The sequence below is a fragment of the Anomalospiza imberbis genome, chromosome 11, assembly GCF_031753505.1.
Source record: "Anomalospiza imberbis isolate Cuckoo-Finch-1a 21T00152 chromosome 11, ASM3175350v1, whole genome shotgun sequence".
Classification (NCBI taxonomy): Eukaryota; Metazoa; Chordata; class Aves; order Passeriformes; family Viduidae; genus Anomalospiza; species Anomalospiza imberbis.
Genome location: NC_089691.1, coordinates 18,608,291 through 18,631,312, shown reverse-complemented (window position 1 = coordinate 18,631,312; position 23,022 = coordinate 18,608,291). Strand labels below are relative to the sequence as shown.

The following is a 23,022-nucleotide window of genomic DNA, read 5'->3' as shown; positions in this document are numbered from 1 at the left end:
TAAAATAAGCCTGTTTTCATTGTCTTGCAAATAGTAAAAAGTCTAGCCCCAATTTCTTTAATCCACTGCTCCAGCCAGCAGATTTTTGCTGTAGGGTGAAATTCAGCCCAGTACTGAGGGTCAGTGCAAGGTCAGCACTTAAACCATAAAATAGGGCTTAAGTGGTAAATAGAGCCTCTGTTCAGGATTATATTTCACCCCTTAAAAGGACTACATTTCATATGAAAAGAGAGATTTACTTATATCAGAGACCTGGCTGTAGTGGCATTATTCAAATAATACCTTATTCTAGTATTAGTCCCATTGGGTGAGACTGGGCCACATTTCTTCATGGTACATCCCAACATGGGAGCAGACTATTCCTGACTTCACCAAAACTTCCCACAGCCTGGTACTGGGATAAGAGGAAACACTTCTATATGACAGCACTCCAAAGTGCCTTTTTCCAAGAACACTTCTCTCCCATTTACCCAGGGGCTTGAAGAGAATTTTACAAGCATTAACAAAGTGGGAAGGACACAATGCCATGAGACTGGTATTGCAGAAAGAGAATGGTCCTGGAGACACTCTGGCAATTCCCCAGTTTTTGCAACCTTCCAATTTTATCCCTGGTTTGGAAGGACTGGAGTAAAAGTACAAGGCTTTTACTTTTGCTGAGACTATTCTCAGCGGAGTGTTTTGATCTGACTTGCATCCCTTCATTTATAGAGTTAAATGACATTTTTAGAATTTCTTCCTAAAATTTCACAAGTCAGTGAATGCAATTTTACGTACAACATTGGACACTTGTTTCCTGAATTTTGCTGACTTGGGTCCAGAAGCTTTTTTCACTCTCTTCTTTCAGCCTGAATTAAGTCATTGCATTGAAAAGCTTTATAGAAGAATGATAGCAAAGAAAGACTTCTCAGTTTCATGTAACAGAAAATGCCAAATGCTTCTCAGATGAATGTTCTAATCCAAGCAGACGGGTTCCAGATAAGAACACCACACACGCAAAAAAAGAGCGCATTTAAAAACTGATGACAAGGATCCCAGGGGGCTCAAATTCCTGGAAGATGCCTTGTCAGCTTCAGGACTATGACCAAATGAATTAATGAAGACAACCCTTCCTTTAAGCTGTAAAATAGCAGATTTAAAGACTCTTCCAATGGAGAGGGAGTATATGAAATCTGCAATGGTCCCAGCTCACCACTCCTAATTACAGTGTTATAAACTGAGGGGTCCTTGACCTTTGAGCTGGAAGATCCCTGAAGATGTAAGACTTTGGATGTACAGTAAAGACAAGGGTATTTCTCTGGATGATAGTGTTAAAGTTTTAAAGGTTTAAAGTCATGCTCCTATGTGTGTATATCCTGGATATCTATTGTACGAATATACATAAATGTTTATTTAGGTTTGATTGCCTGAAGTAAATTTGTTCTACAAAGGAAAAGTTTATTTCATTCAACTGCCAGTGCTGGGGAAGACCTGAATGTATTGTTTCATTCACTACTGGAAGTTTTCCAGACCAACTCTATTCTTTGCTGTACTTGGGCAAAATATTCAGAATTTTGCCCATCATTGTGTCAGTAGAACAAAGCATGAAATAACACTACAGATGCTCTTCAGTTGTTGAGTATCTCAGCAACATAAACATTAAAGCAGAACCCACATGTCCAAGGGCCTCCATAGCACTTCCTACTTAAGATGGCAAACTGGTGCATGGAAAATCTCAGCCTAAGGGTCAGTGTTAAAGAGATGAATAATTCTATTAAAGCAACAGAGCTGCACTGGCTTGCAAAAAACCTGATTTGTCCCAATATGCTTAAGAATAGATACCACTAATCATCTCAGGGCATCACTGCAGCAGGAGGAACAAAGCCATGGCTCCTTTTACCACCTGAGTTCATAGAGGGAGGGGTCAAATGCCAAACTGGTCTGCTAGATCTGAGGCAGTATAAGCCCATCAGAACAAAAACTATGCAGGCCTGATTTGCTTTGATTTAGAAGGCAGAATAATCATGGATTATTTACAGCCAGTTTTCACGAGGTGTTCTATAGGCCTGGGAAATTACACACTGCTATGTGGAGCCAAACTGACAGTCACAGTCATACAGAGGTGTAGAAAAATCCTTATTATTGGAGCAGTTCAATGAAATATTCAGATTAAATATAATTAGGCAATGAAAAAAAATAGACCTCCCCTCATCTGACTGAAGATTTCTAACCATTCTCTAAAATACAACTGCTTCCAAGTACTCAAGACAAAGTGCTGTGTGGATGGGCTAAATACTGGGCAGGCTGGTGGTCTATTGCTTTTGAAAGCTAATACAGGAAAAAAGATCAGAAGTTAAATTATTTTAAATATTCTTGTTAGCTGAGATTCAACAGAATTATTTTCCATCTATTTTTAAATGAGTATTTAGAACTAAGTCCAAATGGAAAGAGACATTAAAAGTGGCTGTTCTAAATGACTAGTAATAAAATCCTGGACACAAACCCCTTCTCAGAACAGCTTGGTGATTAGATCTGGGACTTCAGATCTGGGCTCAGGGCACATGAGCATAGGAGAGTACTCAGATTCACTCCTTCCAGAAGAAGACCCTCATCCCCAGATATCAGACACTCTGTGCAATATCATGGTTTGAAGATTCCCAAGTGTCTCTGTCAGGGCTGACCACTTAAAGCTCACTGCTCCAGAGAGGTAGAGGGAAGGACACCCGAGTGAAGGGATAGCCCCTAACTCCTGTCAGGGAGAGTATTCAGCTATCAGTAAAAAGTGGAAAATCTTTGAGATTCAACACCCCATCCAACTTTAATTCCTTGTTTCCTCACCTATTGAGTCCCAGTCACCTGACCCTCTGCATGCACTGTACAGAAAGCTGAACCTGGGAGTCTGCTGCCTGCTGGACAGAAGGGCACGTGCAAAAATGAGGTGCTGAAGCCCTCAGTGTCAGCTGAGTTCCTTAATAACTCCTACTACTCCTGAAATTCTTCTCTTTGAAGAGAATTGCACAAGGCCTCTTAACCCCCTAAGTGATATTTCAGTGTTGCAGAGATCTTTGTTATCCCCCTAAACTAAATTAATTTTTATTTTATAGGAGTCAAACAGTCTCTTAGGGTCTCTTGATTATATAGTCTCATTCTAATTTCAGTCTTTAATCTGAATAAACACATTAGAAAAACACAGACACAATTAACTTAATCATAAATTCAGATGGATTGTTTATTATCTGTCTACTTAATGTGCTTATGATTGCAGCAGTTAAACATGATAATGTTGTCTTCTCTCACATATAAATGAATACACAGAGCACAGAAATATGCCCAGGAAGAAAAACTTCTCCCTGAATACATCAATGGGCTCCAGATATAGAGACGTAGATGCACCACTCACTGCTGTGCTCTACAGAAAAACAAACATTGCCATGATATTGTTGAGACATGAGAGAACTGATTGCTGACAGATTATGTTCTTCTTGCTGAAATATGTCTACAAAGAAGCTTCAAATGAAAGGAGATGCTACTGCAGCAGAAATGCAACTAGGAACACTCTTTGCTTATGTCACTGCACCTGCAATTTAAAGGAAGTGTAGATTTTGGGTAAATAAGACCACTTGAGTTCTTCAGAGTAAGATACAGGTCAAATCAGTATATTCCAACTGAAGAAAACTCAGACATCAGATTTAGAGAACTTTCTGCTTTGTGATCTTTGCAAATACAGTTGTCTTAAATAGAAGTTAAACCCTTTTAGTACCAAAAATTGTGTTTAGTTACATGCCCATGGCAACTAAAACTTGTGCCAAAATGCTTTCATGAATCCACAAATGCTTAGATGCCAGAATTTAAATTGGAATATGATCCTTCCTGTTCCTACAGCATATTGAATATGAATAATTATTTCAAGCATGCATCCAAGTTAAGTTGTTGATTATTGCTCAGACTTCTCTGTCACTAGACTAGTTTTTTAATAACCATGATGAAGTTTTATTTGCCTTCAGAATATTCAAGTTTTAACTAAATTTAAAACCCGCTACACTTTTCCCCCTCAAACAAGAACCACTGAAAAATATCTGCTATGAAGGTTCATGAGCAAAGAGAAAGAAGAGGGAAGATAAAAGAATGAAAACTCAAAAGTCAATTCAAGCCTCTTCAGTTTCACTTTCTCAACAGTTTCCCTCATCTATAAATACTAAAAAAAAAAACAGATTTCCTTATTAAAAGAAAAAGAAGTTGTAGGCTAATTTTGAAGCTCTGAAGACCATGCTTATATTCCAAGAGTAAAACAATACAAGAGATTATGAGATTAGGGGAAGAAAGCCAAGAGAATCATAGGAAAAAGCAATTATGGCACCTGGTAATCATTCTGCCTAGATGACGTGGTGACCAAATTTATTGTCAGCAGGTATTTTAAGTGCTTACTATTAAAAAAATACTATTGCTATTATAAAAGAAGGCATATAAAATTTAGCATAAAGTATTTGAACTATAGCCAATTCAGCTTCCAGCTAAGCCATCTTTTTTCTTTTCCTAGTTTATTTATGACTTAAATAAATAAATAGCCCATGAGCTTTAGGAAGATATTCACTTCACACTCTTGGTCCCCAGCTTTATCATCAGCCCTGTTCCATCAGAAATGGTAACCACTGAGCAAAGAAGCTCCAAACAGCAGTGGAAGCTTCCCCAGCTCTGGCTTGGAGGGAATCACCAATACTTGTAGAAGGATAGTACAGTTCCCATGCCTTGAAATTTTTTCATGAAAAATAAATAAAATATAAAAACTCAGCAGTGGTTTTTACAGTATGACACAGCAGTATTACTTGCATTAGGCCAATTTACCACTTATGATAGCAGTAATAGCACTAAAAGCCAATAAAAGCGGTCTGTTCGTTCAGAGATTGGCTTTTATGGCTTATTCTAAATATTATCAAGTGAATCAAAAGCTGTCATTATAGTGTCTAAAAAGGCTTCGTACCTTGTAAGCAAACAGTGTGACTTTGACAAATAATCATTAATATGCCTGTGTGAGACCAGGGCTAAAAGAGAAAGAAAAAGGAAAACCCAATATTTCACTTTACATAAATCATTAAGATCATTACAGTTAAATTTCACACAGAATAAAACAGATTTATATGTACAATGCCATAATTTTCCCAAATTGGAGTTTTTTTATCTCTGTACATTTTCATAAATTAAGAACTTGTCAGAACAACAAGCAATGGATGGTTGGACTACAAACATGCATCTCCATCAGCTCTGGGAAAACAAATGGTGTACATGTCTAGGCAATGTCTTTTGGGCCACATCTAAGCTAATCTTCCCTTGACTCTCATCCTGCCTGCCAAAAGTTTCTTCCTCATATTCTCCTGCTGCTGAACCTTACAGGGGTGGTCTCTCAAGGTCACACCTCTGACAGCCAGATATCCTTGCTGGTTGGCTCTATAATGCCCTCATTTCTAATTGGATCCCCTTGGGCAGGCATTGCCTGGGCTACCTAGGGACAGGGAGGAGGATGGACAAGGTGGAAACATGGCAGGAGCTTCAGGACACCACGTGGGATGGGACATCACATGTGGGGAGGGTGAGCACAACACCACGTAAGAGTGCAGGTATTGGAAAAGCTGGGCATGGATTGTACAAGAGACTGATTATATGGCCCAGACTTTTCTCAATTAATGAAAACCAGTTAATGCATAAACTAATTAAACTAATAACCAGTGTTACTCAAATAACAGTAGAATCTTAGCTGTGCACACACCACGTGCCCCTTCTGCTCACAGAATGATTTTTCAGTGCAATGTCAGCAAGAGCATTTGAGAGCCCCAGTTACTCTGAGCACCTTATGAAGAGCCTGCCCTTAGGTCTGCAGGGCACAGCACTTCCTCAGCCTCCCCTTGGCCCCCAAACCACCCTCAGTGACCTCTTAACCACTCTGGCAGACATCCAGGCTCCGGGCATGAGACCATGAGCCTGGGACAAACCAAGATCCCTGCGCCAGCCATGCCCACCTGTCAAGTGGCCTTGATTGCAAGGCTTGGGCAGCTGGCTCAAGCATTCCTGCTCCCACAGGTAGTGCTGTGCCTCTGGGAGGTTTATTTGCCCACTCTATACGGCTCTGGGGGCCCCCAGCGATGGCCAGCTGGCCTTGGCAGTGTTATGTGATCCACTGCCCAGCTGCACAGAGTACATGGACAAGCAGGAACATGTGGTGCTGCTCTGCCAGGGGAATTAGCCCCCCAACACAGCCCTTCAACAGCCACGTGTGTTTTGCAGGCAATTTATGAGAGCAGAAAACCAACAGACCTCCCATTCCAAGCTTCTGATTTCTTTGGCTGTTTTTCTTTTTTCCCCCATGAAGAACTTTCCAGAAACACTACATTAAGAGTGAGTTAGAAAGATCCCAGGTAAAACTGGTACTCCAGGTTTTGCCTAAGGTATCCTAAACCATGGTAGGAAACCTGATAGGATTTACTACCTGCTTGCATTTATCCAAGAGGAGGTGTATTATATCCTTTAAATCTACACCAAGTAGAGCTGCTTCCCAAAAAAACCCACCCATTGCATTATGGGTTTCATTGTTTCAACATAAAAAGTAAAAAAAAAAGCAGGTAAGAGCTGTTGATCCACACAGAGCCACAGAATATTTTGGGATGGAAGCGACCTTAAAAAGATCATCTTGTTCTCACCCCCCTGCCTTGGGCTCAACCTTACAATGATAAAAGGATTTTGGTCCATCTGAACCTCATCTCTCAGGCAGAGTGCAGCAACTACCAAGGTCCCTTCCAGACTCAAAACACAAATTCAACACCTGCTCTCCTATGCCCAGGCTTAGGTGTTTTAACAGAGGGTCAGCCATGAAGACCTAGAGAGCAGAAGGTGCTCACTGAAATTAATAATGTCAGTGTTCCTCTCCCAGTATTTTGCAGTGCTGATTTCAGTCCCCAGCATTCCTAGAAAATGGGAGAAAAAGATTTTGCCGCTCAAAGATTTGAGCAGTTTGGTCTGTTTGGTTTTCAGGCCGTGGGTCTGCAGTGCATGGATTCATCACACACAGTTTTCCTGTATTATTTTTCCCAAGGCTCCAATCCCCCCATACTTTAGCCCCACCTTCATTCCTGTCACACTCAAGTTCTCTATTACTGCCGAGGAAAATCAGAGTACAGGACACTGCAGGTTGCTGTGCAACCCAAAAAAACCCATGCACATGGTGACAAAATGAAAACATCAGATACAATTCTTTAGACCAAGATTTCAAGAGCAGAGTCACCAGAATTACTCATATGCCTGAAGTTAGGCTTGTGCTTAGACCTGTTGCTGAATCTGCTTCTGATAGAAGATGAAGAATGCCTTGGTTTTGATTAGAGGCCACATCTTGGCTACAGTGTTGCACTGTTTCTAATTGTTGTTGTAGTCAAGAAACTCTATCCTTCCACTTGAGACCACCTGGAGAAATACATTCCCCACCCCAATCCCCTAAACTTCTCCCGGGAGCCCAAAACTTGGCATTAATATAATACATATTTTCCATTCTCCCCCCACTAATGAGATGCATTGATATTTTTACCTGCTTGTGCTGTGTTTTGTTAATGGGGAATGTTTCAAACACTGCGTGGTAATGGGATATGGGATTATATATTTATTAATCCCAAGAGCACTGTGTAGACCATACCAATAAGTTACAAGCAAACTGGCAGCACAGGGTTTGAGAAACTCCTCCAAGCCTTGCCTGTTGGGCTGCATTTGTCTGTGCTTTAAAACTTTGTGCTGAGCTAGAGCTGCTTGGGTCAACTGTGCTGCAAACAGGCTGCACTGACCCCTCTGCTCTGGGCCAGCTGTGTCACAGCCAGGGGGACCTGGTGGCCAAGGAGATGCACTTTGAGCAGCTGATCAATATGGTTTGTTGCATAATACAGAAAACCTTGTTACATGCAGAGAAAACTGGAAAAAAAAGTTAGTCATGGTGTGCCTCCATTGACAGAAAAAAGCTCTTTCCACCCTTGGAGATTGTGTTTATATGCAGTGATGCCAAAATCTGTCTGTATGTGAGTTTACACCAGATGCTGCAGTCAAATACACCCTCCACCTTCTCTCCTGCCCCAGTAGGTCAGCCTAGAGTTCTCAGATAAGTGGCTTTATAGAATTAAAGACATTTTTTTCCACACCTGAAAGACTGTCACTTGAAGATGAAGCCTGATGCACCTCCCAAAGGAAAATTAGAGAAAGTTTGATGGATTTGCCCTCTGTAATGTTCAAGTTTGTGTGCAGCAAGAAAAGGAAATAAAAACTAATGGAAAGAGACATTTCCTCTATGATCAAAACTGAATTCTTCCAAGAATGCATTCCCAGACTTTACTCAGAAGAAACAGTTGTGAGGTCAAATGATTCACAAAGTCCAGCTTTGCTCAGGCACCTTGTTTTCCCTTGTGAGGTAAAAAAACTGACAAATTTTTACTTTTCACTTGAGGTTCTCAAATCCTTTTCAGCACTTAACCACTAAAGCAGCCTATTTGCTTCATGAAGGTGATTAATAGGAGTGGAGGTGAAGCAATTACTTAGAAATGTGATTGCTTTAGGTATATGTAATACTTAGATATTCTAAATATCCAGCCTTATGGGTAGCTGAGACCCTTGACTGCAGTTTCCAGTGCCCAGCATCTCTTAATGAACTCTGCATATAGCCAAGAAATAAACAGAAATAATTTTAGCACTCAAAATTAATAGCTGTAGATGAGGTAAAAATCACAAAGGACTGACATTGACTTTAATGAGAGAAATGAGCCCTTAATAAAAATGCCAGTACTGAATTGTTAGAATCTGGCTTCCCCTGATTCTCAGTCTCATCTTCTGTTGTTTTATCACTTAAAAGAAAAAACAAAAAACACAAAGAAAGGTGGCAAAATCTACTTTTCTGGCCTGTGATAACCTTGTTTGTGCAGTATCAACCTGTTCAAAATAATGCATTTCATTTTATCAGCTCGAACTGAAGCCCTAGAATTGGTTTTAAAACTAAACTTTCACTCCAGAAAATAAACATTTTTGAGGCAGATGCTCACAGCTTTGTACATAAATTTTAAGAGGTCTGGCTCCAGGACTGGTCACTCTGACCTCCTTCTCCCATCAGTGTTCCACTGGAATGAAGGTTTTGTTAAAAATTAGGTCTGAGTCCTGTAAGTACCTCCAAATCCTGATTCCCTTGGACTGCCAGGGAAGAGGCAGCAGTCACCATTAGCCAGGTACAGCACTGGAGCTGTTGGCATGGCTCTTGCCTTGGAATGTATGTAAATTTACACTACAGTTATTTAAGCAGCTGATCTTAACTGCTTTCTTCATCTACATTACCCATAATGTATATTATAAAATCCTTATTTTCACTATGGTGAAGGCTGCCTAAACTCCAGCTGGATAAAGACTCTATTTGCTTTGTCTAAACAGTGCAAGCTCTCCCATATTCAATGACTACTGGAATTATTGTGTGATCTTTTCAGCTTCTAATGCATATTAATTTGTAATATACAAAACCCTTCAATAAATAATTGTGCAGACTGAATAAAAAAGCAATTTAAACTTTTTCCCCCCCTAACTGGAGACACTTTTTACAAATAGTTCTTTTAAGTAGTCTTAATAGTATCTCTTTAATATTGCCATTAAAATTCACCAGAGTTCAAGAGCAGAGCAAATTTACATCTGTTAAAATAATGGAATTGACACTGATATTACATCATTGCTATTTTAAATAATCATTCTTCATAATTCTAACCTACTTGCTTTAAGTTGCAAATAAAGGGCTTGTTCCTACTTTCACCAAAGTGGATGGCAAAATTCCCTTTGGCTTTCAGGGAGCAGCACCTAGATTTAGAGACAGTGCTCTCTGCTGAGGTGTTGGGGTTTGACTGCGTTCACTAATGCAGCAAAGAATAAATCCCTCTGAAAGAAAAATTACTGGCAGGGGTTCTGTGAGCTCCAGGCAGAGAGGATAATTGTTTTGGGCTAGCCTGTTCCCAAAAATCACAGAGCTCCATAGACTACTCTGAGTTCCAAGGTAGTTACAGGTTTTTTGCTTATTTTCACAAGAAAGCAACATTTTATATAGGTGGTTTTTGCCATTTTAGTGCAATTTTGTGGTTTTCCTTTCTTAAAATTTTGGGAGAGGTTGTTTGAAAAGAAGCATAATGACAACCCTCACAAATTCACCTTCTCTTGGTAGAATATTAGAACCTTCACTGAAATTACATAAGTGTTCTATGAACAATTCAAACTGAACCTAAAGGAATTAAAAATATACACCATACACAGCTGGAAAGCCACCTAGAAGGTGAAATCAACATAGTTCTTTCCCTGATGACAGCAGAAAATGAAGCAGGGATTTTTAAGCAATAGAGAGGATAAAGGCTATAGCTGACGCTATTTAAAACTGGAGAAAAAATAGGCTTTTCATAATCCATTTAGCACTTAAATGAACACAGTTTTGTACCTGACTTTACCTGAGCTGCTTTTGTGTTCTTCAGAAAAAATAAATCAGTGTCCACATTGCAGCTTACCATCTGTAAAATCACCATAGTTCAGTTGTCTATGTAGACCTCAAGTTTTCAGGGACAGAAGCGTTTCACCTGTATCTGCACTGAGCATTTAGTGTGACGGATTTCTGGCCATGGCAGAAATCACCATCACTCCAGCACCTTTGTGCTAATGCACCACTGAAATATGCTGAACATTTACAGGACAATAACCACCAGCTGAATCTTAACCATAATTTTGCACTGCTGTAACGGGGCTGTTACATGTTATCTGGGAACCAGAGAACTTTATTAGCACTGTCATAAAAGCCAAAGCAGAATCAACCCCTTGTCCTAGCACCACTGACACTGCCTATTATAAATAAGATATCCATCAAACATACTTAGATCCTAAGTGAAATGGCAATTGCCTTGGGTGTCTTTAAGGGTAATTTGATTTAAAAGAAAACCACATGAGAGAACAAAATGTGACCCTTTATTGTGAAGAAAAGCATAAGTAAGCAGCACCACCAAGACCAGGAGGAAACAAATTATTCCAGAAATATCAAGTTTTGAAGAATCTGCAGTGCTGACTTCTTTACTCCACTTGGAATTACTTACCCATTATATAACTTTCCACTTTCACAGTGGGACACCTGCCCTTGTGCTCATTTGGGGAGAAGAATGAAACACAGCTTGAATGTTAGGGAAATATTTTCCAAGCAAGGATGATTAGGCAATGCTCTGCCCTAGGAAGTGTTTCAGGCACTGTCATTTAATGATGTTTAAGGAGAAATAAGAGGGAAAACACCTAAGTGTTTAGCCCACAGAAATTTTCATGTCATAAAGACTGGACCTAGCTGAACTGAGATCTTTTGCACCTGCATGACCTGTAATTCTTTTTGGCATCATTCCTCAGCTTTAAAATATTCCATCATTCCCCCATGCCAGTGGCCCTAACACAAGATGATGTCTGTGCAACCCATCCTTCAGGACAGTCCTGAATCACACTGCCAACCAGGGAAGGGCAAACTAAATATGTTACAAATATGGCTTTTCAAAGAAACTTACTTATTTTGTGGCTTTCCAACCATATTAATAGGAGGAAACATATACCTGACACGGAAGACCAGCTGTTGCCACAATTCTTCACCACAGGAAGGAGGAAAATTCAAATATGCCCATCCCTATTTAATTAAGCCTATATTATACAGACTATTTTTATATTATAAATGTACATTCTAGATTCTTCATTCCAACACTATTCTCTTCCAACACTAAAACCTGCTTATCTGAAGAACTCACGTAGCTGCAAAAATTTTCATTGGAAGAAATATGTTCTCATGTCATCTATTTTTGGCTTTCCATGCTGTGACAACAGAGGCTGGCCTGGTGTTTCTATATCTGAATATTTCTCAGGTAGCAGAAGAGCTGCCGCAGATTGCCTGGCACCTGCTCGAGGATGAGGTGAACAGAAAGCAAAGCAAAAGTATTTTTATTTCATCAAGAACATTTTGGCCAAGCCTCATTTGTAGAAGGTAAAAACTGAGGAAAGTGTAAACCGATGGGGAATGTAATCTTTTAATATTTTGGGAGCATGAAACAGTGAAATCAGAGTTCAGAACTAGAGCAGGTTTAAGATACAGTGGAGCAAAAGTGGCAGGTGCTGGGGAGAAATATCTTTTTCAGGATAAGTGTTTTCAAGTCCTGGTAGCTATGTTTTGGTAGTTCTATTCTTGTTTAAACAAAATATTTTCTGAGAAGGCAATATAAAAAATGGGGAACACAAATGCCAATACAAATCTATTGCAAGTATGAAACAACAGCAACAAACCTATGGCTGCTGAGTTAGGAAAAAAACTCCAATATACTTAGATACATTGTCTTTTGCTAATATACTTTTTGAAGATCTGACTTTTTTAAATAGAGCAGCTATTAAGAGAAACTAATTATGATTTTATTTTTAAGGGCCTGGATTTTCTCTTACATGTATCATCCTAACTCAGGAGAAAGGCCATTCAAGCAAATGAGATGAGGTTGGTGTGAACGAGTTTAAATGATCACACAAAGGCTTCAAGATATTTATGGATGGAATGAGTCATTCCTGTTCTGGTTGGATGATTGCATCAGTGGAGAATTAGTCTATCATCATGCAGGGCCTGAGCCTCTGTTCTTTTACATCACCATACATCAGGAAACACTCTGTGAAGTTAGTCAGTATTTCAGTAGCCTAAAACCAACAAGTTGGTAGCACTGAGCCCACTGCCCCAGTTCCACATAGCAGCTGTGCACTGACTCTAAAGAACCTGCCCTATCTAAATCAGATCACCTGGTCTTTCCTCTTTAGTCTGTTTACCTAAAGTAACTTAGCAAAGTCTAGTAAGACCTTTTTCTCATTTAAAATGTGAAGTAACTGTGGTCAAAAAAACATTCTTTTTCTAGCAACACATTCAAAAAGGTAGCTTTTTTCCCCATCAGTCTCCAGCATCATGTCTACAAAGGAGACATTAAATAGATAACACAAGTTGAACTACCCAGACTCATTTTTACACTAAATGCAGATCTGAGAGACATCTTCAGCAAGCCAAGTCTTGGAATATTTTGTCATGATTTCTGGGTAAAAAGTAAAATAACTATGCCAGAACCAGCTGGATTTTTGCCATTTTAGGCACACACCAGGTTTGGTGGTGCTAGAACAACATGTGATCCATCCATCTTATATCTAAGAACAAGCAATGCCAGCTACTCAAGAAGCCAGCTCACAAAGTGTTGTGGTGAGCTGCTGTGACTATCTAGAATTGATTATGAGAGAAAGAAATGGCTGGAACATCTCCAGCAACTGTTGGAGTTCCCAAGAAGTTTTTTCCTCACAGTAATGACTTTAAGGCTAATTAGAGACAGAAAACCAAAACGGCAAATTCCCCAGACACCAGGTGTTTACCAGAAAAATCTCTTCCCCAGCCAGACACCATCCCTGTTCTCAGTGGTCTCCACGAGCCTCTCCCCTGCCAGACAGGAGGTGTTCTGCCTCCCCAGTACGTCTGTGCACTTCACACTTTGGAGAATTGGGAAGGCTTAAAATCACCTTCAAGGTGGAGAAAACCAAGCGTGGATGTTGCTTGGATTCATCTCAGCAGCCCCAGGAACTGGCTGAGAACCAGAGTGAGGTTTTTCATGCTGTAGGCAACCAGGGCATTCTGTTTTGCTGCTCTCCTGTCCCTGCCCAGTCAGAAGTCTACCACAAACATGAACCTGGAGAACACTGGATTTAAATAACTCCCAGTGCAGTTTTAATTACTACTATTCCACCTTTTTTCTGAAGATATTTAAGCACCAAGATTGCAAGTATTGTGGTTTCATATTCATGCTATATTTTACTAGTACCTTGTAGTGTTTGTCTGCATTAAGTTGTGATTTTTTCTCTTTTCCCACAAATAAGAGATGTCTGCACCACAAAATAACCTTTGGGCAGTTCTATTTATATCTAAAGCCTGAGGATTTTTGGGTGGGTAAAAAAAAAAAAAAGAGTATGTATTTATTCAGAAATTAAATGAGATTAATAATTTTGAAAGCAATTTACAAATAGCAATCAGCCACTGCAATGAAGGTCAAAAGAAAAAGGACACATTAGCAATTGAATCTCTTCCCTTCCTTTAAAGTTTTAATGCTGCATACCTGTTAATAATGGGAAATATTCTTCTTCAAGAGTAGCATTTTCAAAAATTGGTAGGATCCTTTTGCTAATTCTAATCTTCTTTTAATAAAATAATTTGCTAAAAAGGATTATAAAAAAGCATGAAAGTGAAATACCAATAGAAACGTACTGCCTATACAACAAATAGTTAATGTATTTTCTAAATGAATGATTTAAAATAGCTATTAAAGTAAAGAGAATGAGCTTATGTTTCTAGTAATGACTTCTCTTCCTCAGAATGAAATCTGTAAATCCCTGATTGCAATTTCACATCCCAAAAGAACAAGCAGTCCTGGGACCGATGCTTATTGCCTTTATCATTAATACTAGCACACTAAATATGTAATTTTTATATCACTGGTTTGAATATTTAGATTTATACTTGTGTATGCTTTATATTTTAAATCCCACACAACCATTCTGTCACAAAAATAAAGCTCTCCTTCAACAAGGCTTTTTTGTACGTACATGTATACACAGACTTTCAGTACAACTACAATTTTATTCATAAGAGTGCATAATGATTCAGGCTGTGATTGTTAATAAAAATGCATTTCTAACCATCAAATTTGAGTCTATTATTCTAAGTTAATTGCATTTGCCCTAAAGAGACTTGCGACTGGCTGTCAGCCTATTTGTGTCAGTTCCATTTTATTCATCAGTCAATCTTGTCTCCTCTTTTTTCACATCCCATATATTGATCAAATAGATTTGTTAGCATGCCTCTGCAGCTTTAAAAAAGTTTTTGTTATTTGTCAGGTTTATTTGATTACTGTATTAGTTGAGTGTTATCTTAATTGTTATTTCAATAGAAAATAAATGCCCTTTGATAGACCCACAAGATTCCCATTAAATATAATCCATATAACAAGTTAGTGGATGAAGTGAATGTGGTAAGAAAATAAACACATTAAGCCTTCTTTAAAAGGTGGTATTAATCTGTAGCTGTATTGTACTTGATCCAAAAGACAGGAATAGAAATAAGTACAGTGTAAAACAATTTTGATAAACATCAGTGCCGTATCATTGCATATTATGCTATGTATAAAACACCTTAACAAAAAGATGTGTGATATAAAACAAACTGAGGTCATATCTGGAAGAATGGGGTTTGTGGTTATGTGTGAAATTGAACTGTATTAAACGTGGCTTTTGACACTAAAAATTAGGCTAGAGAGGCAGTACACAAAGGGAGGTAGAAGTGCTTGTTCTATAGGACAAATTTTTGGTAGGGAGAGAAAAAAAAGGTAACCATCTTTCAGGAAAGCATTTATTGCAGCAAAAAGTAAGCATGTATGCAGGAAGCTTCTTCCTCCACAAAGGTATGATACACAGTTTAGTGAAATAAAGAAGAGTTGAGCTAGATTAATATTTGGAGACAGCATCTTGTGCACATCAGACACTCAGTTTTGGTAATTAAGTCACAATACCAAAATTTTTACTGCAATCTTATCTAAGGGGAAGGTGATGCAACCAGTTTTCCCTTATGAATGTCTCAGAAACCTGTCTCTCATATTTCATTATCAGCAAGGTTACATAACCCTGGCTCCTTGCCCAACCTTAAATCTGGGATCTGCCCAGCTGGTACCTGAACTTAAATACCATCTCATTTTAAAAGATATGAGAAGTCCATATGTTTTAAGATAGCAACTCAAGATATAGAAGCATTGATTTAATAAAAATTTTAGGAAACATAATCTACTGCTTTACCTGTATTGACGTACATTGACTGAACCCATTACTTCCTGAAACTGAGATGAAGAACCTTATGAAAAGCTAAGTTTCTCTCATTTCTTTGGCCAGGATTAGTCAATCATCTGACTTCAGAGAATTTTGGGTTCTGGTCTGAATAATTATCTGTAGCCAACTGCAGGGGGAAGGGATGAGAGTAGGGACAAAACCAGACTTCCAAAAAAGCCATTTTTTCCTGGCTTAATCTCTTCAGTCAAGGTGAGATGACTTGCAGCAGGATGGATTTGTCTTCCATTGATTTCTGTAGGAGTTTAGGCAAGACTAAACAACAATCCTACCTATCAGGTAGAGCTGGAATGATGAACATCAGCCTAAGGGGGACCTCTCTCATTAGAGCAGGAGCATTTTTAAGGGCCTATACCTGGCTGAGGATGCTTGAAAAATCCAATTCCCAGACTGTTTTTCATCTGGAACCTCTTTATCAGTATTTCATACTAAACTACCATGCTAAATCTTCAGATGCCCTAAAAAACCCTCAAATTTGCAGTCGTCCTAGAGCTTTTAGCAACACTCCTGTGATTCAGAAGCACACAGTGTGATGATAGTTTCAAGCTAAACTGTTATGACCAGCTAGTATGGAATATAAACAGGAACAGATGAGAAGAATACAGCCTCAACATTTGAGACAACAAAGAAAGAGTGAAATGATTGCTACATAAAAGACATTTCAAAGACCTCCCAGAAAAGCAGGCATTAAAATCCCCAATAAAAAGGCTCAGCAAGAAAACTGTCACACCCCCTAATCCTCAGCAGACTCTAACAAGATGTTCGTATGAGCCAGAGATTGTCTCCTTCCCCAGAAGACAAAAGGCACAGAAATCAATACTGTCTAGCATAGGATTAGGAGGCAAGAGATAGATAAAAAGGATTCTTTAACCTTACAATTAGAAAGCCCAACTCTCCAGCCAAAAAGATAATCAGAAACAGACTGCAAACCTGTGTCACAATAATTGCTGCATCTTTTACTCTTTGAAAACTGATATTTTCAGAAGATTTTTTTATAATTTATTGCCACCCCAAGAAAGGTTTTGATGGCCACTTAGCTGCAGACAACTGCTGTGACCAAACCACAATTCAACACACATGGCAATAGAATTATTTCCTAGTCTTTATGTTTTAACCACCTCCAACCAAGCAAAAATTATATTACCAATGCTTGTACCAACCTCCCAGCAAATTGTACCACTAAAAGCAAAATGATATGTAATGCACTACTTCTAACAAATGATCAGCTTACTGTGCCCTGAACCAAACACTTCCACAGATTCTTCATGCCAAACCTGGCATAAGCATGTGCTCTGATTAAAAAGGAAACAACTTAGTTGTTATAGCAAGCGTCTTTAGCTTTATTTGGTATTAGTAATGCTTTTAAACAGAAGGCAGGGTACTGGCAAGAGCAAAAAACAGACTTGAAGGGGGAGGAAACCTGCAGGCTGGAAAGAAGCTGCAGTCTCCGAAGTCCGACCCTCCTGCTGTAGATAACGAATGACCATAAGATGTGAGAGCTGGAGAAGTTTGCTGCATAGAAATTTCAGACTCTTTCAGAAGCTCAGCGAGGGAACCACAAGACATTGACAATGACATTTATGAAGCCTATATTAGCCTACAGCAATTACTTAGCACCAAATCATACATGCTTAGGTACTGTGTGTTCCCACTTTACAGGGGGTTAAATAGCACCAGCTCTTATTGAGGGACAGTCAGAATTTAAGCAGTCAGCACATCCAATGTCACAAGACTTTCCTGGTCCTGCTGGTGCCATCAGGAGAAGAAAAGCTGTATAATTTCTTTTTCCTCCAAGTGCAAAGCACTTATAAACCATCACTTCATGCTCCTGTGATCCTACTGTCTACTGAACCTTAAATTTCCTGCCTTAAGCTAACTTTCCATGGTCTTGTTCAGTGCAAGTTAGACACTACCTCAGAGCTGCCTCATGTTCTGTGGCAGATGAAATAATCCCTGTAAGTAAACTACTTGAAACCACTTAGAAAGAGGTTGGCAGAGATGCAACTTAAACCATTGTCATTTGTCATGGAAAGACAAACAAATCACCCTTCCCAGAAGAGTCATGACTCAAAATAAACACATGGAAAAAGGAATGAATTTCTGTTCCCTTTTTAGCAAGCTCAAAGACAACATAAAGCTTGTCTTACACATTCTTGGAGAATAAGAGAGAGAAATTATATCTACAGATTTCTAAGTACATTTTCTGGACCTCAATCCAGATGGGAATAAGTAATTCCCCCAGTCCACACCCAAAGGCTGAACCCAGCAGTGTGCCAGACAGAGCAACCCAGGCTGTGAATCAAACAGGGTGGGAGCAGAGGGCAGTGTGGTCTGCACGGTGGCATAAGCAAATTAATCCCTTCTCAGACACACAGCTCCCCAGGGACTCCATGTCTCGCTTGTGGCAACGTGTCAGTCTCACAAGTCTTTGCCTACCAGCACACTCATCCCCAAGCCACAAGAAGCTTCACTGCTGTCCAGCTGGAAGGCCAGCTATGCTGGAATTGAGTCTGGGAATACAGCACCCTGCCTGTTATCTGAAGGATATTTCCAGCCAACATTGTCCTCATTTTATAGCAAAGCAAGCTACTGGTTAGCACTATTATGTTGGGGAAGATGAAATAGGAAAACCTTATAAATATGATTGCCTGGCAAAAGATTTGGAAAATACAGACATTGAGATGAGAACTAGATTTGAAATAACAAACCTTGACCACTGAATAACTAGAAAACAATAGTATAGCCAGGCTGAAAGCAATCCCCCCTTCTGATTAAACAACGCCCTTTACCTGCAGATAGGTCCAAAGGTCAAATGGAATGCTCTGTCTCACCCCCCAATGTATGGTTCATCCCACACCTGTGACCCTCCCCTGAAGTATCAGATATCTGTGACCCCACTGGCCCAAGTCCTGCTCCAGCCCACCTTGAAGCCCCCTGATAAGGTGTGCCTGAGGGACCGGACGCTCTCTTGGACCTTCCCCTGGGACCCTCACCTGGAACCCTTGCTCCCTCTCTCTCCTTCCTCTCTCCCTGGGCCTGCCACGAGTTGCGCCTGGCAACTCCAAGCAGGGCCTTTCATCCCTTTTAATAAACCACATTTTCTAAGACCTGACTTCAGAGATCTCTTATCCATCCAAACCGTCCTGGAGACCCGCGCTCGCTACACTATTAGAAGCACAATTTGAGACACAATTTGTATTCAGATCAAGATTTACCAAACAAACTGCAAAACATTACCTTAGTCACCTCTGTGTGACACAAAATCCCACACGCATGGGGATCCCAGTGCCACCCAAGCATTCAGTCATTTAGATGAGAACTACATCTTCCCCTCCAAACAGAGGAGAAAGGCACAGTGCTACAGACATCACCAGGCTTTCAACTTTGCCAGTTAAAGATTTTGAGATTCTCAGATGTCATAGAGGTAAAAGGCAATGCAAAAGCCTAGAATACCTAAAAAGATAGGAGGCATTGCTATGCTGCAACAGAGAAATAAGGATGGGTGAGCTGAACTTGAACTTTCAAAATATCCTAAACCCATGGTTCAGAAAACTAGACTAGGGTTATATTTAATAACTTTTTCCACAACCTTCAACAGTCCAGCATCGTTATCTGTACCATTGGTAGCAGCAGAGATGTGACAAAGCATACAGTTCATTACCAGTGGTCCTCTCAGTTGTGATCATTTTAATGAAGGTTTTACATAATTAAGACTTTCATTTTGGTGTAGGTATCAGATACAACAGTTTGTATGGTTTGCCCTGCAGCCAAACATTTCCATCACCTTTTCTGGGCATTAGGATGGTCCCTCATGGACTGAGGCAGACTAATTTCACTGGTCAGATGCATAAAGAAAACTCAGACATGGGCTACAAAAAAAAAAAAAAAAAAAAAAAAACAGCAAAAGACAAACTTTACTCACTCAGAAACTCAGGGTTCAATGCTGCATCAGTGAATCAGGATTCCCAAACAGTCCCTGCCCTTTCGGGTAAGACAAGTTGTGTCAACTGCATGAAAGTGGCTGTATTCCCTGGGGAAAACACAGAATTATAGAATCACTTTGGTTGGAAAGCACATCCAAGATCATCTCAGTGAGAGGCCACAGGACACTAACTAAAGGGAAGGGGTATCTCCCAACTCCTAATAATGAGGAGTTATTTTTAACATACTCGTGAAGTCAGTTAGGGGACATAGCTTGACTTTTCTCTTTCCTCTGATAAGAATAGGGCTTTGAGGTGTTCACAAAACACCCATGTGGATAACAAAGGCACGTCACCAACTGAGTAGCTTCTCCTGCCTAGTGAAACTTTCTTTTCCTATTATTTTCTCAAACTGGGCAGCCCTTTAGGCACTCAGGTAAACCTCTCACCTTCTCAGCTCTTAGAGCAGGGCATCACATCAGTTCAGCTACTGAAATAGAACCTTCCATGAAATAAATTAGCTCAATAAGTCTAATTCCATTGGGAGATGGAAGCAACACTTTTTCCTTAATATTTTTCATCTGTTTCAGCTTTCAGCCCATCTTTAAATTGAGTTTATTTTTTATGTTAATGATGCTAAAGAAAATTTTTGAAGTTTACTCAAAACAGCAGGACAAACACAAAAATGCTGTGCAGAGGGCTAAGCCTAAAAACTTTAGAGCATAAGAATAAGCTTATAAGCTCACCACCATTCTCTTATGAAAATTGAGTAAGAACCCCAAAAGGGTCAGCTTAGAAGCCACTAAAATGCTGCTTATTCCCATTTGCAGGATCTCACTTGATTCCTTTGGTATCAGGCAACCCTTAAGCTGCCTCCTTTCCAGGGCTACTAATTTTGCACATTACCTGGAGAACTGCCATGATGCTGTTTGCCCTCTTTCCTCCATTTATCTACTTATGGAGAAGCAAGGCCTGTGGCCCTCTCCCTTCCCAGCTGAGGATGTTTTCCTAACTGAGGCTTCTCATACCAATTAACACCATCTGAAAGCCTTCAGAATGGGGAGATATGCCAATTTATCTGCTTTCTACCCAGCCACTCCAGAAGTGGGTAATGCTTATCTGCTCCAATTACTTCTGAAAATGTCATTTGGCTTGGAATAGTATAATCCTTAAGGTCCCCTCCAACCCAAACCACTGCATGATTCTATTTGTACTGGAAACACACGTGATGCAAACTTTCTCTGCAACTTAGAGGACACTCATGAGGCTTTGGTAGGCAAGGTCAAGATGTTCGCCTGCTCTGATAAAGCATGAGGAGGTAAATCATCCTGTGCAACTCAAGTCATTCAGAAGGTACTTTTGGCATCTCCCCCCCACTCCTGCTTTTGTTCTGTCAGTCTGAAGAGAACAGCTCGTGTGATGTAATTTAGAATGGAGCTTTTTTAAAGCTTTCACTCAGGAAAAGCTTCGGGAGCTCTGGGGGTATAGCTTAGCTCGGAGAAATAGAAAGAAAGCAAGTTTGCATTGACAGCTTGATCCCAGAGAGAGGTGGCTGCCTGCTTGTCTAACAGGTCCTCTGGGTCTGGATGAGGCAGAGACAGAGGAGCAGTCATATTAAGTGAACGCGCGCTGCCAATGTTAAAGGAACAATTACCATTATTCTGCATAGTTCACTGTTTGCTACTGCTATTTCCTTCAATAAAACCTCTTTTCACTTGCCAATTGGAGCTTGTCATGTAACAATATTTCTTATGCACAATACACATACTAAAATGCCCCTGTGTTTTTAATACATTTATAGTTGTTAACAATAGCAGTATAGCGACAGAAAAAACTGTGCTTGCTTTGAATATAGAACAGATTGAAAAAGAGCAAACCAGTGGCCCTGCTCTGAAGGATTAATGGGGGTTAGATTTTGCCTAATCTGTGTTAAAATAGTGGCACCTCTTCCATTTCTTTGACACCCACTTCTTCCTCTCAGGGCCAGGACTGTGGCCTCCTCGTTTGGAAAGGGTTGTACACCTGAGACTTGTGCAAAACTTCAGTGATGATTTTGATGTCAGGGAGTGTTGGGGGCAGCACTGGGCTCTCACCTGTCCCTGTGCCTGGGCAGCCTCGAGGTGGATGGACAAGGGGTGCCACTCCTGTGGCCTTGGCAAGCCCAGCCTACTGAAGGTTGCCCAATAGCCCTTCACTCCTTGTGCGTGGTGCACAGACAGGTGGGAGCTGTGCTACCGTTCAGCAGCTCCTGAAACTCTGGCGTTCACTGCCCACATCAGACTACAAAACTCCTTGTGAATGCAGCTCCTGGTGAAGCAGGACAAACAGACAGCTTTGGGGAGACTGACTTTTCCCTGGGGCTCTGGAGCTCTACAGCTCTCCCCCAAGAGCTCACACAATGCAGACATTGTGCTACTACTGCACTTGCCAGCATCACAAAGCCAGGTGGAAATGACTGCAGTGAAGGTGCCACAGTGAGAAGAAATTACGTGTTTGCACTTCTGAGCAGGCTGAACCTCATATTTCATGCACCCAAAGGAACAAGCAGCTGTTTGGAAACCTTTGTAGCACAACCATGAAGGAAACTTTCTTCTGCCATAAGACTCGTGTTTTCTAAGAACACTATTTTCTTGAGAACAAGTTAATATACACAGGAAAAGACATCTTGAGTGTTCCTGACTCTCCTACACTATCCAGGAATAGTGATAGACTGCGAGTTTAAACACATTCTTCCACTGCACAGTGAGAGAAGTGTGTTTAATGCTGTGAGCAGAACACTTACCATGTTTGCCTTTGCCAGAGCCGGCAAGACTACACCATTCTAAGAGTACTTATTACATGCATAAGTAACAGTGGATGTCATCTGTCTGCCCCCAGAATAGATGTTCTGCATCTTTGGTGCAGGGAGAAAAAAGGATTTGTGAAAAGATGCACAGCATGATACATCTTCTGCTTCAGATATTGCTAATTGCTTTGTCTGTGCCTTTTTCTGAGGAAAAGAGTGAAGAACCCCAGAGAAGGCCACCATATTGGAGGCAGGTTTGGAGCCTGGTCTGAGCTCCCTGGAATTGTTTTCTTTGACATCTGGTGGTACAGGATCAAGCCCTTGCGAAGATAAATAAGTTGTTTTCCAACATGGTCCAGCACAGCCTGTTCTGCAACACCTGGGGAGGTGCTC

General features: G+C 40.2%; 1 protein-coding gene and 1 long non-coding RNA gene across 3 annotated transcripts in view; one reads left to right on the top strand and one right to left on the bottom strand.

The window, feature by feature from the left end:
• LOC137480852 (uncharacterized) overlaps window positions 1-20,989 on the bottom strand; it is a 110,527-nt gene extending 89,538 nt beyond the window's left edge. Inside the window, exons 1-2 of the long non-coding RNA XR_011003132.1 lie at window positions 20,751-20,989; window positions 19,843-19,954 (exon numbers count right to left, since the gene is read on the bottom strand). This is a non-coding gene — a long non-coding RNA (uncharacterized lncRNA). The remainder of the gene's footprint in view (window positions 1-19,842; window positions 19,955-20,750) is intronic.
• The window catches only part of MDFIC2 (MyoD family inhibitor domain containing 2), a 44,010-nt gene that overhangs the window by 5,856 nt on the left and 15,132 nt on the right, over window positions 1-23,022 (top strand). The window lies entirely within an intron of this gene.